Source organism: Phycodurus eques, chromosome 11 (assembly GCF_024500275.1).
Source record: "Phycodurus eques isolate BA_2022a chromosome 11, UOR_Pequ_1.1, whole genome shotgun sequence".
Lineage (NCBI taxonomy): Eukaryota > Metazoa > Chordata > Actinopteri > Syngnathiformes > Syngnathidae > Phycodurus > Phycodurus eques.
This window is the reverse complement of record NC_084535.1, coordinates 9,390,883-9,404,824: the sequence shown is the minus strand read 5'-3', so window position 1 is coordinate 9,404,824 and position 13,942 is coordinate 9,390,883. Positions and strand designations below refer to the sequence as shown.

At 42.1% G+C, this 13,942-nt stretch overlaps 1 long non-coding RNA gene across 1 annotated transcript in view; it reads left to right on the top strand.

The window, feature by feature from the left end:
• Window positions 1-13,942, top strand: part of LOC133409373 (uncharacterized) — a 23,922-nt gene extending 9,980 nt beyond the window's left edge. Inside the window, exons 2-3 of the long non-coding RNA XR_009769400.1 lie at window positions 2,774-2,967; window positions 13,845-13,942. This is a non-coding gene — a long non-coding RNA (uncharacterized LOC133409373). The remainder of the gene's footprint in view (window positions 1-2,773; window positions 2,968-13,844) is intronic.

Genomic DNA, 13,942 nt, shown 5'->3' with positions numbered 1-13,942 from the left:
GTTTGCCTCCCCTGCAGCTCGGATATGCGGACGCTAGTGTGGGGTTACACTCAAATTCCATTTACTTGAAACAAGACAGATATGATCCATATTGAAGGTTCTTTGTGTGACTTTTAAGAACACGTGGGCACTTTTTTTTTAGGCATCCAGTACACCTCTGTTTGACATATGTCACTTCTTATTCCCGCATTGTGACTCCAGGAATGACCAGAACACTGAACTGCTTGTTGCATAATTTACGTAACTAATTGAAACCGTTAGCATTAAAGCATTCATATTTCTCTGATCATGTTACGATTGCCTTTAAAAAAAATATTCTCCCTGCCGTTGTTTAAATAATATAGCATTGATTTGCTATGACTGCAGAATGTTATTGTGATGTGCATGATTACAGAGTATGAGAAACGAGTTAAAAACATTTGAACTAAAGCATTTATTTACTAATTGATGTCAACAGTTACAATTTTCTTTTCTCTCCCTGTTAATGTTAAAATTTTATAGTACAGTATGGTATTACTGTAAAGTGTAAATGGAAAGTTTGAGGGTGATATGCAATACAATTAGAGTAAATCATATACTGTATTTTATTTTGATCTCACCATGTTTTTATTTGCTTATTTTTTTGTAACCCTACTACTGGTAAAGTTATGTCGCATGGTTTTACTGTAAAGGTCATTTTGACGGGTTTTCATGCAGTGTAATTTCTTTTCCCTGCTATTATTACTGTAATATGTTTTATTGGAACTTTATATAAAATATTAATGTTATTTACTAGTATTGCAGTACAGTTTACAGATGAAGATAAATAGGTTGAAAGTGTCAGAATTTAAGTACAGTACCATTTTTATTTATATGGTGCTTTGGGTAATTTATTATTATTATTTTTTTACTCCTAAGCATTTATTCAGGGTAAGGCATTTATGAGAAGGTAGGACATTTTATAGTAATATCAAATAGTGGTTTATTTCTTTATTGAATTTTTATTTATTTATTTATTTTGCTCTGCATGTGATGTGAAAATGTCTACTGTGTCACATGGTCGTGAGAGGTTGTTAATCACTGCCATTGACGGGTTTAGAAGTCAAATATCCATGTTAACTGCGAAAGCTGGCAGTGAATGAGTTTTAAAAGGTAACTCCAGCAACGTGTGCCTGTTGTTTGTTTTACCTGAAGGGGCTTCTGATTGAGGCTAGTCTTTTAAATGTAAGACACATCCAGCTATTCATTGTGACAAGGGATATATTATAGCAGATGATTTCTTGTTGTTTTTTTGTCTTTATATGTATTTTCCAGTCAGATATCCACTGAATACTTATATTAATATTTAAATCTACCTTGTGCTATCGTCCAATTTCTGTGCGCTGTGTTCTGTTTAAACATGCAGGAACACAAAATGCAAGTTGGCTAATTAGCCGTCGTTTGCTCTACTGCGGAAATGTGCTGTGATTGTCTAATTGAGCTGCAACTCCTGTGTGTGATTACGTTTTTTTTTTTTTTTAAATACTATCAAGAGAAACTTGCTGTTGCATCCAAGAAGATTTTTCATCTCGGCCTTGGCAGGAAGGAGACACGAAATGGCTTAATCATAGTTGAATGTGTGTTTGTTTTTAAAAAAAAAACATCTTAAACAGTGTCGTTCCACATTTTCTAGTAATTTAACTGCTGCGGAAAACTTTTGCAAACTGCCAGACACCTCTAATCTACATGCGCACATCCAAATGCTGCTTTCGTGGAAACTGGGAAATCGTAAATATCTCATTTTGAGTCTGACTTTGAAGCCTTCCAGTGGAAAGTAAACCGAAAAACATGGCTGCAATCGTAAAAAAAAACGAAAAACATGGCTGCAATCGTAAAAAAAAAAAAAAAAAAAAGGGAAATCGGAAATATCACATTTTGAGTCTGACTTCGCAGCCTTTCAGGGGAACGTCTACCCGACACCCTAAAAAAAAAATCATGGCTGCGTTGGATAAAAATGGGAAATCTGAACATTTTTGTCTGGGTTGAAAGAAGAAAAAAAAGAACAAAAACATTGAGAGGAGCGGGAGAATAGGGAATACAGTGGTGCCTTGAGATAAGTGTTATTTAGATACGAGCAGTCGCTTGGCTGACTTTTTGTCTTGAGATATGAGCAAATTTGTGAGATACGAGTGAGCTTCAGACTGTCACCACTAGGGGGCACCAGCAAACTTCACAACATCAGGCCAGCATCAATTTACATTGGTGGAAGTGGAAGAGCACCTTCATGCAAGTCGGTTGCACATCGCGGATTTGAGTTTGACTTAGAAGCCTTCCAGGAAAACATTAACCAAAAAAAACAAATACATAAAATCATGGCTACCTTTGATAAAACTGGCAAATAGGAACATTTATTCTGACTTTAAAGCCTTCCAGTGGATTGTAAATGGGAAAAAAATATCGGAAATATGAGTCTGAAGTCATCTTTTTGCACAATTGTTTTTTGTCAATGTCTTTCTGTCTCCAAAGTGTTCTGTAAATTGACTGTCTGTTGTACTAGAGCGGCTCCAACTACCGGAGACAAATTCCTTGTGTGTTTTGGACATACTTGGCAAATAAAGATGATTCTGATTCTGATTCTGATGAATACAAAAACGTCCAACATTTTTGACAAAATGTAATAAGCATGCCCTCAGTTTGACTTCCTGTCTTCAATAGTTCCAATAATAATGCTAGCTTTACCATTACAACCCTGAATCACGTGTTGGTTTTGTTTGACTCATGTCTCTTGACCGGCCATTCCTGCATTTTCTCACAGCGGGCCCAGTCCTTCCCCGACCGGGAGCGGTGGGAACGTTCCCCTGTGCAGCCGGCCATGACAGGCCCATGTCGGGCCGGGCCTCGGCTCCTCCACTCCACGGAGCAAGTGATTGACAGGTCTCACCGGGGGAGGTGGGACTCCTTATCTGCCATTCAGAACAGCTGGCTGTGGGATGAAGACGCCACACGAAGGTATCATTTGTGGGATTGTGGTATCAAAAAAGCACACGGAAGCGGTGGCAATCAGTTTTCTTGTGGTGTATTATGATTGGCAGTGGGTGTTTATCTACTCAACTGCAGATGGGAAGAGGCCTTTATTACTGCAAACTATATTAGCGGTATACTAAGATTTAAGTTCAGGGAAACTGGTGTTAAATACAAAAGCACCAAGGCAGCTCCCAGGAACATAAACACAACATTGTGGAGCGACCACATGTCAGAGTCTACTGGAACACTAGCATCGTTAAAGTCTCCACATTAAGTCATCTTTAATTCTTTTTTTATTTTAATTTATTTTTATCTGACCGAGGTCACAGTTCTGATGTCGAGGGTTTGACATCAAAATAAATATTGATGTCATTTATGAACAATTATGATTATAGAGTAATGATTATGTTGTGAATTGTTTTTATCCTATCACATAATATACTGCAATAACTGTCCGGTGGTAATGTTCTGGAGATCATTTTTTTATATATGGAAATTCGGACAAATTGTACTGGAAGTGAATTTGTCTCGGTTGGCATCTCTGTAACATGCATGTTTTTGGAATGTGGGAGGGACCCGGAGTTCCCACAGAAAACCCACACCAGCTTGGGGAGAGCTTGCAAACTCCACACAGGAGGGCCAGAGTCAAACCCTGAAGCTCAGATCTGTGAGAGGAAAGATGCAGACGTGCCTCATTAGAAAGTCAATTTTCCATAACGTGGCGCCTTTTAACGCGTTTGCCTGGACCAAAGAACCAAATCACAAGTGTGAACACGGCCCTTTAAAGTCAGCTAATGGTGAAGGTTGCCAGAGGTCCAGATGTTGCCGAGCTTCCCCGTCCTCTCCTGGCTCGTGTTATGTGCTGTGCCACATCTGTCCGGGCGTAGGTGTGCCATATTGCGTCCCATCTGCCACCCGCTCGCACACACACATGCAGCATGCCCAGAAAGTGCTCATTTTAAGCAAGGCCGTAAACGCTTTAATTCATGGGCGTGGAACAGCGGGTTTTCTAAGAGCGCTCCCAGGAGTCGCGCGGCGCCGGAAAGCTTTTGGCAGCTGACGGACAGATTTCGCCGCGTTCAAACTCTTTGTCAAGTGCGTGCCGACCACGCCGTGACCCGCTGGTGCAAGAAAAAAGGAGGCTCCCGATCAACTTCCTTTTCCTGTGCGCATATTGCCATCTGTCCTTCCTTTACACCTCCGTCTCATTCCGTCTCTCTGCCGGGCCAAGGGGGCAGTACGGAAGCGAATGTCACCCCCTTCCCAATGTTGCTTGAGGGAAATTGACTCTTTAGCCTCGGTGCTGTCGGCAGCCATATGCTGATGTTTTCATATTCTGCAGATAAGCGCGTGGGGAGCCGTAATGTCTGCTCCAGTCCGAATTACAACCGCCGGTGAGGAGCCGCCAAGCCTCGTTTGTCGCGCCGCCCAACTCCCAATCCCAACGCCCCGTTAATGGTGTCCCTTCGCCGGCACTTTTGCGCCCCCCTTGGTAGGATTCCGTCTTCTTTTTCACGCGTTTAGTTGGCGTGCTTATTAAACATTCACAGGCAAGAGACCGCATGGACTGTCTCGTACGTCGCGGAGCTGTGAGCAGCTTATTCATATTTCATGCCTCGGTCTGCTCCCGCCCCTTTAATTAGGCTGCTAGCTCGTCGTTAAAATCCGTCTAGAGCAAACTTTTCTCTCGTTACAAAACTTCTTGTGCTGATGTGGAGCTTTTCCAATAAAAGAAAGGTTTAGATGACTTTGTGTGTTTGTTAGCTGGATTTCACACTAAAACTACGTAGTCGTTTTCCACAAAAAAATAAAAAACTCCCCCAAAAAATTATTGGAGGAGTTTCAGGGCCTTTATGGAATCACTGTGTTTATGATTCTGTGTTTAAGACTCACATTTTTGCGGGGTGTCTCAAAATGCCCAGAAATAAAAATAATAAGTATTTGAGGCCTCCCCCAACCCCCACCCCCTTTTTGACCACCCCGCCCACCTGCCCTTCCCCCCAACAAAATTACCACAGCACGATTGTACCCTAAAACTATGTTGCTCGGAGTAGTTTCAGGGCACTCTTGGAATCATTGAGCTTTTTTTTGGGGGGGGGCCTCAACACGCAAAGAAATCCCATTTTATTTATCCCAAACACAACTGCCCAAAGAATAAGCACAGTTATGATCCTTGGAAAGTTGGAAAATTTGCCCCTGACACCAGTTTTACTGACAGACTCAAAATTGGTTGGACATGTCTATCCTGACAGGACGCACAAAGTCTCAAGGAGCCTTGTCCGAAATTGAACAAGATGTCAGATGTCACATCTCAGAACTCAATCCCCCCCAAATTCACTCGCACCCAACACCAGTTTCACCGATCGACATGAAATAGGGTGGACATGTCGAGCATGACAGGATGCATGAAAAAGTCTCAAGGAACCATGTATGAAATTGGACAGGAAGGCCGCCACTTCTGGGCTTTCATTTTGAAAAACTCCTACTGGAGAATTCACCCAAAGGAGCTCCAATCGGAAACAGGTATCAGAAACAGATGGTTGACGCTAAATGTATGCGTAACATGGTCTCAAAGTTTGATCATCCTTTTGAAGGTTTGGAAAGTTAGTAAAAAGTAGCCCGTGCCACCAGTTTCTTGTCACGAAATTGGATGGACATTTTAGGTATGGTCACAAGGAACCATACCTAAAATGGAACAGGAAGGTGGGCATTTTGGATTTGAAGCAGCCATTTTGGGCTAAATTCCAGGGCCTTGACGAACCGCTACGAGGGAGCTTCAGATTCAGAAGCAAGTATCCAAGCCTTTTTAACAGAGGCGTCGAAGTTTGATCATCATTTTGAGGTTTTGCAAAGTTGGACAAAATTTGCCCCTGACACCAGTTTCACCAGTCAACACAAAAGTGGATGTATACATCTATTGTAACAAGGCGCACGAAAAAGTTTCAAGGACCCATACCCGTAACTGAAAGTCGACCGTTTAGGTTTTGATACAGACATTTTTGGGGCAAATTTAAGGGCTTTATTGAACTTTATTTTTTATTATTCAACTTGAAAAGACTTGAAATGGAGTTGTCCGACTTGAAATTGGGCTAGAAACCGGATTGATTCAAGGATCATATGTCCAGCTAATATGATTTGAAGAAGGGCTCTCGTTGAGACCCTCAGTGAGGGTCCCAATTGACCATGTTACATAAGCGTACATTGTTTAAAAGTGGCGTTCGCAGTCCATCCAGGTCGGCCTTGTTGCTTGTAATCGGTGGCGTGGCATGGCGTGGCGTGCGGCTGACAGATGCCCGCTCCAGCTGGTGCAGAAGGGGGGGTGGAGTTTTTATCGCCCAGTTGGAACGGGGGTCCTCGCACCCCTCCACGGCTCTGGCCGCCATCACCGCGTTTAATGAGTCACGAATTGCCTGTTTGTCTTCTGCTCCCTGCTGTTTCCGCACTCCCTCTTCCAGAACAATCCCTGAAACACATGCTGCCGCGCTCCGCCGAGCAGCCGGACGCGGCGGCCCAGCCAAACCGTTAGGAAGAACAAAGTTGTCATCTTTGTTTTATTATTCTTACCGCCTTCCCCTGTCTTGTTTTTGTAACTTCCTTGCCTCATCCGAGCGAGGGAAGGGCCGCGGTGTCGTAAAGCCGCCCAATCAGATGCTGCGCCTGACCTCGCCAATATGGCTGCCCCGAGTAAGTGGTGGCTATTTAAAGCCCCTGACAAACATGTAAATGGCTCTATAATTGGGCTGCTGTCGTCGAGTTGACGTTTTACATTACAACAAGGAGAAATGAGCAGGTGGCGATTCAAGCTCGTGGAAAAAAGAAAAACCTGAAAGTTTGCAGCAAGATTAAAAATTTGTTTTGGCGACGAGAGCGAAAGGACCGATCCAAGAAAACATGCTGAGACGCTTGGATGACCATCAAATGCAGCAGACACAACACAAATGCTTTTTGCACCTTCTCCAAGATGTCTACGGTTTTAGCTCCTTATTACAGTGTTGCCCTGCTATATCGCGATTCATCATTCGCACATAAGCAAGAGGTTTTTTATGGGTGTTCACAGTATACAGGCAATTCCGAATAAAGAGTTATTCACCTACAGTGCAGTACCATGTTGTACCGCAATATGCCGGCCAGAACCGAGGTCTACTGGAAGAGATGCAGAATCATTTAAGAGTATGAAGAGATGATGCCCCTTCAGTGTAATACAGTACCACGTTTTGCCATTTTAGTATTTGTTGTTTCCACTGAGGCTTAAGATCAGTACTAATTTCCGTTAGTCCATCTTTGACGTTTTGCATTATATTTTAGCATGAAGCCAGCAGACTTTTACGAGTACCCCAACTTCCGAGTTTTTCGAGTTACGAGCCTTTTTTTACTTTGTGTTGAGAGCCAAATTTTTAGGTAAGCGTACCTTTTGGATATGCGGCTTCTCAGGTGAAGTGGGAAAAAATAGTGCAATTAAGGTATTATAATTCCCTCATGTGGGAACTATGGCCACGTGTTTGTTTACATGTACAGGTATTTTCGCTTTAGAGGTTTAAATAAACGGAGGTTCATGCCCTGAATTTTGAACAATGATGACATAATGTTCAATTTATACGTACTTAATTTTCTCAATGTGTACTATTCAATTTACAGTAAGCAAAGTTTGTAACATTTGATTAATGACCTGTGAACAACTTGGCATAAAAATCTGACCTGAACAAAAGCAACGGATGTCATTTTCGGATTCAGCGATGCAAAATTGTCCTAAATCAGTCAAAATTTACAATTTTGTTTTGTAACCTACTGTTATTCAATGGTAGAAACTGTCAAACTCAAATACAAAATGAGAACACTCATTAAGAGCAGCTTTCAGGGGCATGCAACCAATCATCGAATCATCTCTGGGGGGCGGGGCTGGGTGGGGGCGTTGATGATCGAGTTTTTCTGCTGCCAAAACTATTCGTCGACAGGGGAGGAGGGGGGTATGCTGATGGAATTCTCTACCGTTAAATATAACACGAGGATCTACAGTATATGACCGACTGGCGAGTGGGGTGGCTAACAAATTTATTTATGGCGCTCCTAGCTGCTCTTGGCAACAACTCATGCCCAGACGGTCTTAATCTTAATCTTAAATTGATTATAAAAATAATTTCCCACTTTTTCAGTGGTTTGGTGTTTTGCACTTTGGTCCTTCACCACACTCGCCCTGTGTCAATAGTGGTGTTGTTTTGGGTGCAGGAACGCATAACTTGCATTTCAAAATGTATTTGATATACAAGTAAATTGAGTTAAGATTGGTTATGGAACAAATTCAACCTGTAAATTGAGATACTACTGTACTACTAATAATACCCCCCCCCACACACACACACTTTTGTCGGTTATATAAAGACACGCAAACAAGGTGTAGCCCGGAGACTGTGGAGCATCAAGTCCCATCCCCAGAATCTTGGCAGCCTCCGGATTCATCCCAGCGCCGTGAAATCCTCGTGGTACGGGGCGGCCCCTTTGTGCGCGTCTCCCGGCTTTGAGAGCGGCATTCTTCTCATTGTACAGGTCAGCGAGACAGAGGCGGACGGCGTGAAAAGCTCCTCGGTGGGGGAAAACAATGGGTCTGGGGATGCCCATAAATGTCTGCCGTTCAGTTCGGGGCCCTATTGACTCTTTGCCTCCCTGCCAAGCGGGACCCTGTCAGACCAGCCCCTCTTTCTAACATCTTAATTAGCAGAAAGGACAACAATGTCCCAGCCTGTTTTGGAAACAAGAAAGGGCCCAAAAAAGGCCGCTCTCCCCGCCTCTCATTGTCCCGCCATAACACCGAGTCTGACTCTTCTCTTCAGCCCAGGACAAATAAAACAACATTCCTGCTCTGTTGCGTGAGGAGCATGACGACCGGCTTGACAGACAAGCCGCTTCTCGGCCTCTTTCGTCTGTTGGAAAAAAGAAAGGGGACGAGTGTTCTGATTTATACTTGCACTATTATGCTCACCCTGCATTCTAGAAAACTGGGAAGTTGAACATTTGGACTTTCACTGGGAAAACTAATGGAATGAGGCTTGAAGTCGTACTATAAATTGATGTAGCTCAAATGCAGGGATGAAAAAGACAATTTCTCGAGCTTATCTATGTCACTAGCGAAGAGCTCCGCCTTCCCTTTCCGCTCCCGAGACAGCACTGTCAACATAACAAACACGTGTGCGCTCACAAGTGGGTCTTCTACACGGAAGCAACCAATCAGAGGAAAGGGGGCGGTCTTAGTCAAATATAATAATAAAATAAATATGAAAATATGAAATATATATATAGTTATTAACCCACAATGTTCCACCAGCCATAGCTTGAGGGTCAGAAAACTAATCTGCAATAAATCATTTAAAAAAGGGCATACCTAAGAGAACCAATTACTTGTCTCTACTGTAGCTCTGGGCCAATTAAAAGCTCTGATATGATTGAAGCTGTCTTTTTAAGAATAAAAAGCGTATTATTACAGGAATAAAGTCAGATTTTTTTTTAAATAACAAAAGGTTGTATGCCTTTAGAATATAGTCCTATTTTCAAAAAAAATATAACTTTCTTTCCTCATTAAACTTTTACTTCAATTAATAATCATTTTTACTTCAACTGAATATCATAGTATTTTATTCTTGTAAGATTATAACTGATCACCCAAACAGAATACATCTCTGTTTCAAATATGACAACTTTTTTTGTGCTAACACTGCCTGCTATTTTGAACTGTTCATAATTCCCTCCACCTTGAATAATGGCCCTAGTTCCAGCTGAAGAAAATCTGCCGCACAGCATGATGTTGCCGCAACCACGCGTTCAAATGCTACTCTATTCTCACAACCTTATAATACCACCCCAAACCCACAAAAATAGTCTGAAAAAAGTTTTATATTTTAAAGTCACATGCATCTGCCTGTGTCTCTGTATGTATACATGCCAAACCGCTTGTCTCGGTCATGTGCTACTGTAGTAAAAAAGTAATCCAACAAGCTAGCAAAAATGAGTAAATTACAAACGTCTTTGGAAAGCTTCTCCAGAAAGGGGAATGGCCAGAAGATGAGACAGAAGAAGAAGAGCCAGAACTTCCAAGTAAAAGAAAGCTACAATTAAGAGAAAATATCAGCAGTCCTACAAATTACTTGAAATATGGGTTTATCGCTCTAGACGCACCAAGCCCACTCAACGTAATTGGTGGCGACAGACCTTGCTTCCATTTGCAATATCTTATCTTCGTGAAGTGTGATTTTCTGAAATGACGGTGACTGTAACAAAATGACAAAGTAGACCCGACATAAGTAACACACTTGTCACACTCGACACATCTGCCATTACTCCAAGAAGGGACGGTCTCGTTGAAGACGAACAAGCGCAGGGCTTTCACTAATTACAGCCATTCCGCGCAATGGAGGGTTGGCTTCTTAATCATTCATTCATTAATCTTCCGTTCCGCTGATGCTCACTAGGGTTGCGGGGGGCGCTGGAGTCTATCCCAGCTGTGTACACTCTGAACTGGTCGCCAGCCAATCGCAGGGCAGATAGAAACAAACAACCATTCGCACTCACGTTCACACCTACGGGCAATTTAGAGTCTTCCAATTGATGCATGTTTTTGGGATGTGGGAGGAAACCGGAGGAGAACATGCAAACTCCACACAGGCGGGGCCGGGATTTAAACCCCGGACCTCAGAACTGTGAGGCAGATGTGCTAACCAGTCGTTCACCGTGCCGCCGATTCTTAATCATTTGTTTTTATTTGTTTCTCTGCTGGTCTATTAAAATATTATTTTATGTGAACCCATTCGATGGCATAAAAAAGGCAGTGGTCCCTGGACCCAAATAGCCCTTGCTACAGACCCCCCTGTGTGTGTGAAGTAAGCTGGGAAAAAGTCTTCTTCCTTCCTGGGAAGTTGTGGATGTGGACATTCTCTACATAAAAGCCGGCGGCACCTCCGGGAGGAGGTAATTTATGCCGCCGCCGAGGCTTTGTGACGCCGCGTAAATCGTCTCTATATCATATTCGTGCGACGGACCGGTGGGTGGTCTTGACACGGAAAGGTTGAATATGGTTCAAACACGGCCGCGCTCAATGAGTGGCTCAAAATTATGTGCACTTGTGCGTCTTGAGCCAGTGGGTGAAGTTGACAAGACTGACTGATACAGCACTCTGGCTGGCCCTGGCCTGAACTTCAGACTCACAACAGCACTTGTTCCCGTTGGATTTATTGACGGCCCATCAAAAAGGTGTCAAATCAACACAATGAGCGCGTTTAATGCCGACACTCACTCGCCTTTCTTTGTGCATGGTGATAAACTTGAACTCAAAAAAAATGGACATAAACAAAAAAATCTTAAATCTTGCCGGACGTTTAAGTGTTCCGAACACAAAGGAGATAAATTGAAGTATAGCACCACATTCACAAGGTCCTATTTATGTCCTTCATTCATTATTTATCAGCACTTTCAGTAAAAATGGCGAGTCAGAAATAATGGAAGAAATGTCAGTGGACCACAGCAGCTATTAAATGATATGATTAAAATTATAACTTAAGACATAGACCCATGAGATCAGATGTATCTCCTAATTTTCCCTGAAATTCACATTATTCCCAGGGTTGAGCAGTTGCCTAGTGGTTAGCTGGTCTGGCTCACAGTTCTGAGGTCCGGTTCTCGCCTCGGTTTGCATCTTCTGCCTCATTTTGCATTTCCAGAACAACCACCGTAGGTAGTTACTTATTTAGTCAGTTAACCTAACTAATTAACTAACTAAGGCCCGCCGCACACCAGGCAACGCAGCCGAACGTGACTGAAGTGGACCATCGCGAAAAAATTACTGTTGGCAATGCTTTGCCGCACACCAAGTGATTGAGCGCTTTGTCTACATGTGCCCTGCCTTTGGCTGGCGACCAGTCCAGGGTATAGTCCACCTCTATACATACAGTAGTATCTGTATCGTAATCATATTTGTCCAGTAACTCAATCTGTATTGTTCAATATACCATATCATCCGTATTGTTACGTGTCGCTGTCGTATCTGTATTCCATGTGGATCGTATCTGATTGCGTCACATCACATAGTGTCTTATCCGTATCGTATCTGAGGAGATCATATATTATTGTAACCACATCATAATCACATCTTCATCGTAATCGTATTTGTATAATCATTGTACCTATATTGTTTCGGATCACAGGTGAGTCTATGCCACACCATTTCATATCATACCGTATCATACTGCATCATATCTTATGATATAGTCTGCTCATATTGTATTTGTATCATATCCGTATCTGTCTCATAATTGGATCCATATAATTTTTGAATCGGATCGTATCTATCCCTTACCATATTGTGTTAGATCACGGCATTAGATATTATATATCCGAATCGTATGGTATCATGTCTTATTTTACAATCTGATCGGATAGTATCCATACCGTATCGTATCTGTTGCATATCCCTATCTTAATTGTATCATATCATATCCATACCATAGCGTATGGTACATTAACGTACAATACTGTATCAGAGTATGTAATTATATATCGTGTCCGGATCCGTATTATACGATCTTATCAAATAGTAGGATTGCACAATTAATCAAATTTTAATCGTGATCATGATTTAGGCTGCCATGTTTAAATGAGCCTGGTCGTCGGTGATTTTTGTACATTTAAAATGCGGGCATTGCTACATATCAAAAGTGCTTCATTTGCAGCAGTGCCCGCCACCAAGTCAGTCAGCCGCAAGGGAGCGAACGCATGGTTAAAGCTTCATTATTACGCTCCGGCACTGCGCTCGTGGCCAACTTGAAAAAATAAAGGCTTGAAATGGCATTGATGGCCAATGTAGTAATATATGAAGCTTTTATTTTGAAGTTGGCCCTCTCAGCACTGTTGGCGGAGAGGTGGCGTGTCAAGGTGAGACACTATTAACAATCGCTGTAGCGGCTGCATTGACTTTTCATTGACTTTTCGGCTGGCCCGACCGCAATAAAAAAAAAAAAAACAACAGAAAGTAAATAGGGAGGCAAAATCACAACTGTCAAGTTCTTTGCAGTTTGTGACCGTGCATGACTGACCAATGGCCAAGCAGAACAACGGAGACGTAGCGTCCTTGACCATTCACTCGATTGACGACAGGGATTTTTAAATGAAAAGTCGGTGCTTGCAGCTTCATGTTACTGCCTTCAATGCACTCATTGTATTTGCTTCCATTAAGTTGCAATTAGGGATTGCACTTTGTAATAGCACATTTATTTAGTTAGCCCTTGCTCAAGTCACATTTCTTGGGTACATTTTTTATTATTATTTTTTAAACTTATTATCCATAATTTATTCCTATTTCAAGATTCATTTGGAACTGAAAACTGTTACATATTGTTTCTTACAAATTAGTGCAATACAAAAAGATTTTTCCCTAACCTGAGGAATAATCGTGATTACATTATTCATCAAAATAGTTGTGATAATTACATATCGTATCACAGTTTTATATATTGTGTCTGGATCCAGAATATATTGTTTTGTATCGTATCATATCCATATCATATTGTATCCATACCATACCGTACAGTACTGCACCTTAATCATAATATATTGATATCTGATCATAGCATATAGCCTAATTGTGTATCTGTATTGTATATAGTATTTACTGTACCATATTGTATCATGGCCGTAGCCATATAGTGTCTATTATTATCTTATTGTCAATATTAGCTGTAATGTGGCATGGTATCGTATTTATCCGTACCTTCCTGCCAGTAGAATGTGGTGCAGCAAAACATTTCTGATGGGAGAAAAAGACTACAAGTGAGCGTCTCACAATCGTCTCATCAATTCTTGACAAAGTTTTTGTCATTTTCCAGCGATAGTTTGAGAGCATCACACCGACACGGTCGCTGACCTCCGCCGAGCGACACTTGGCGCTCCCAGAGGAGCAGAGGAGTGCCGGACAATCCCTGAG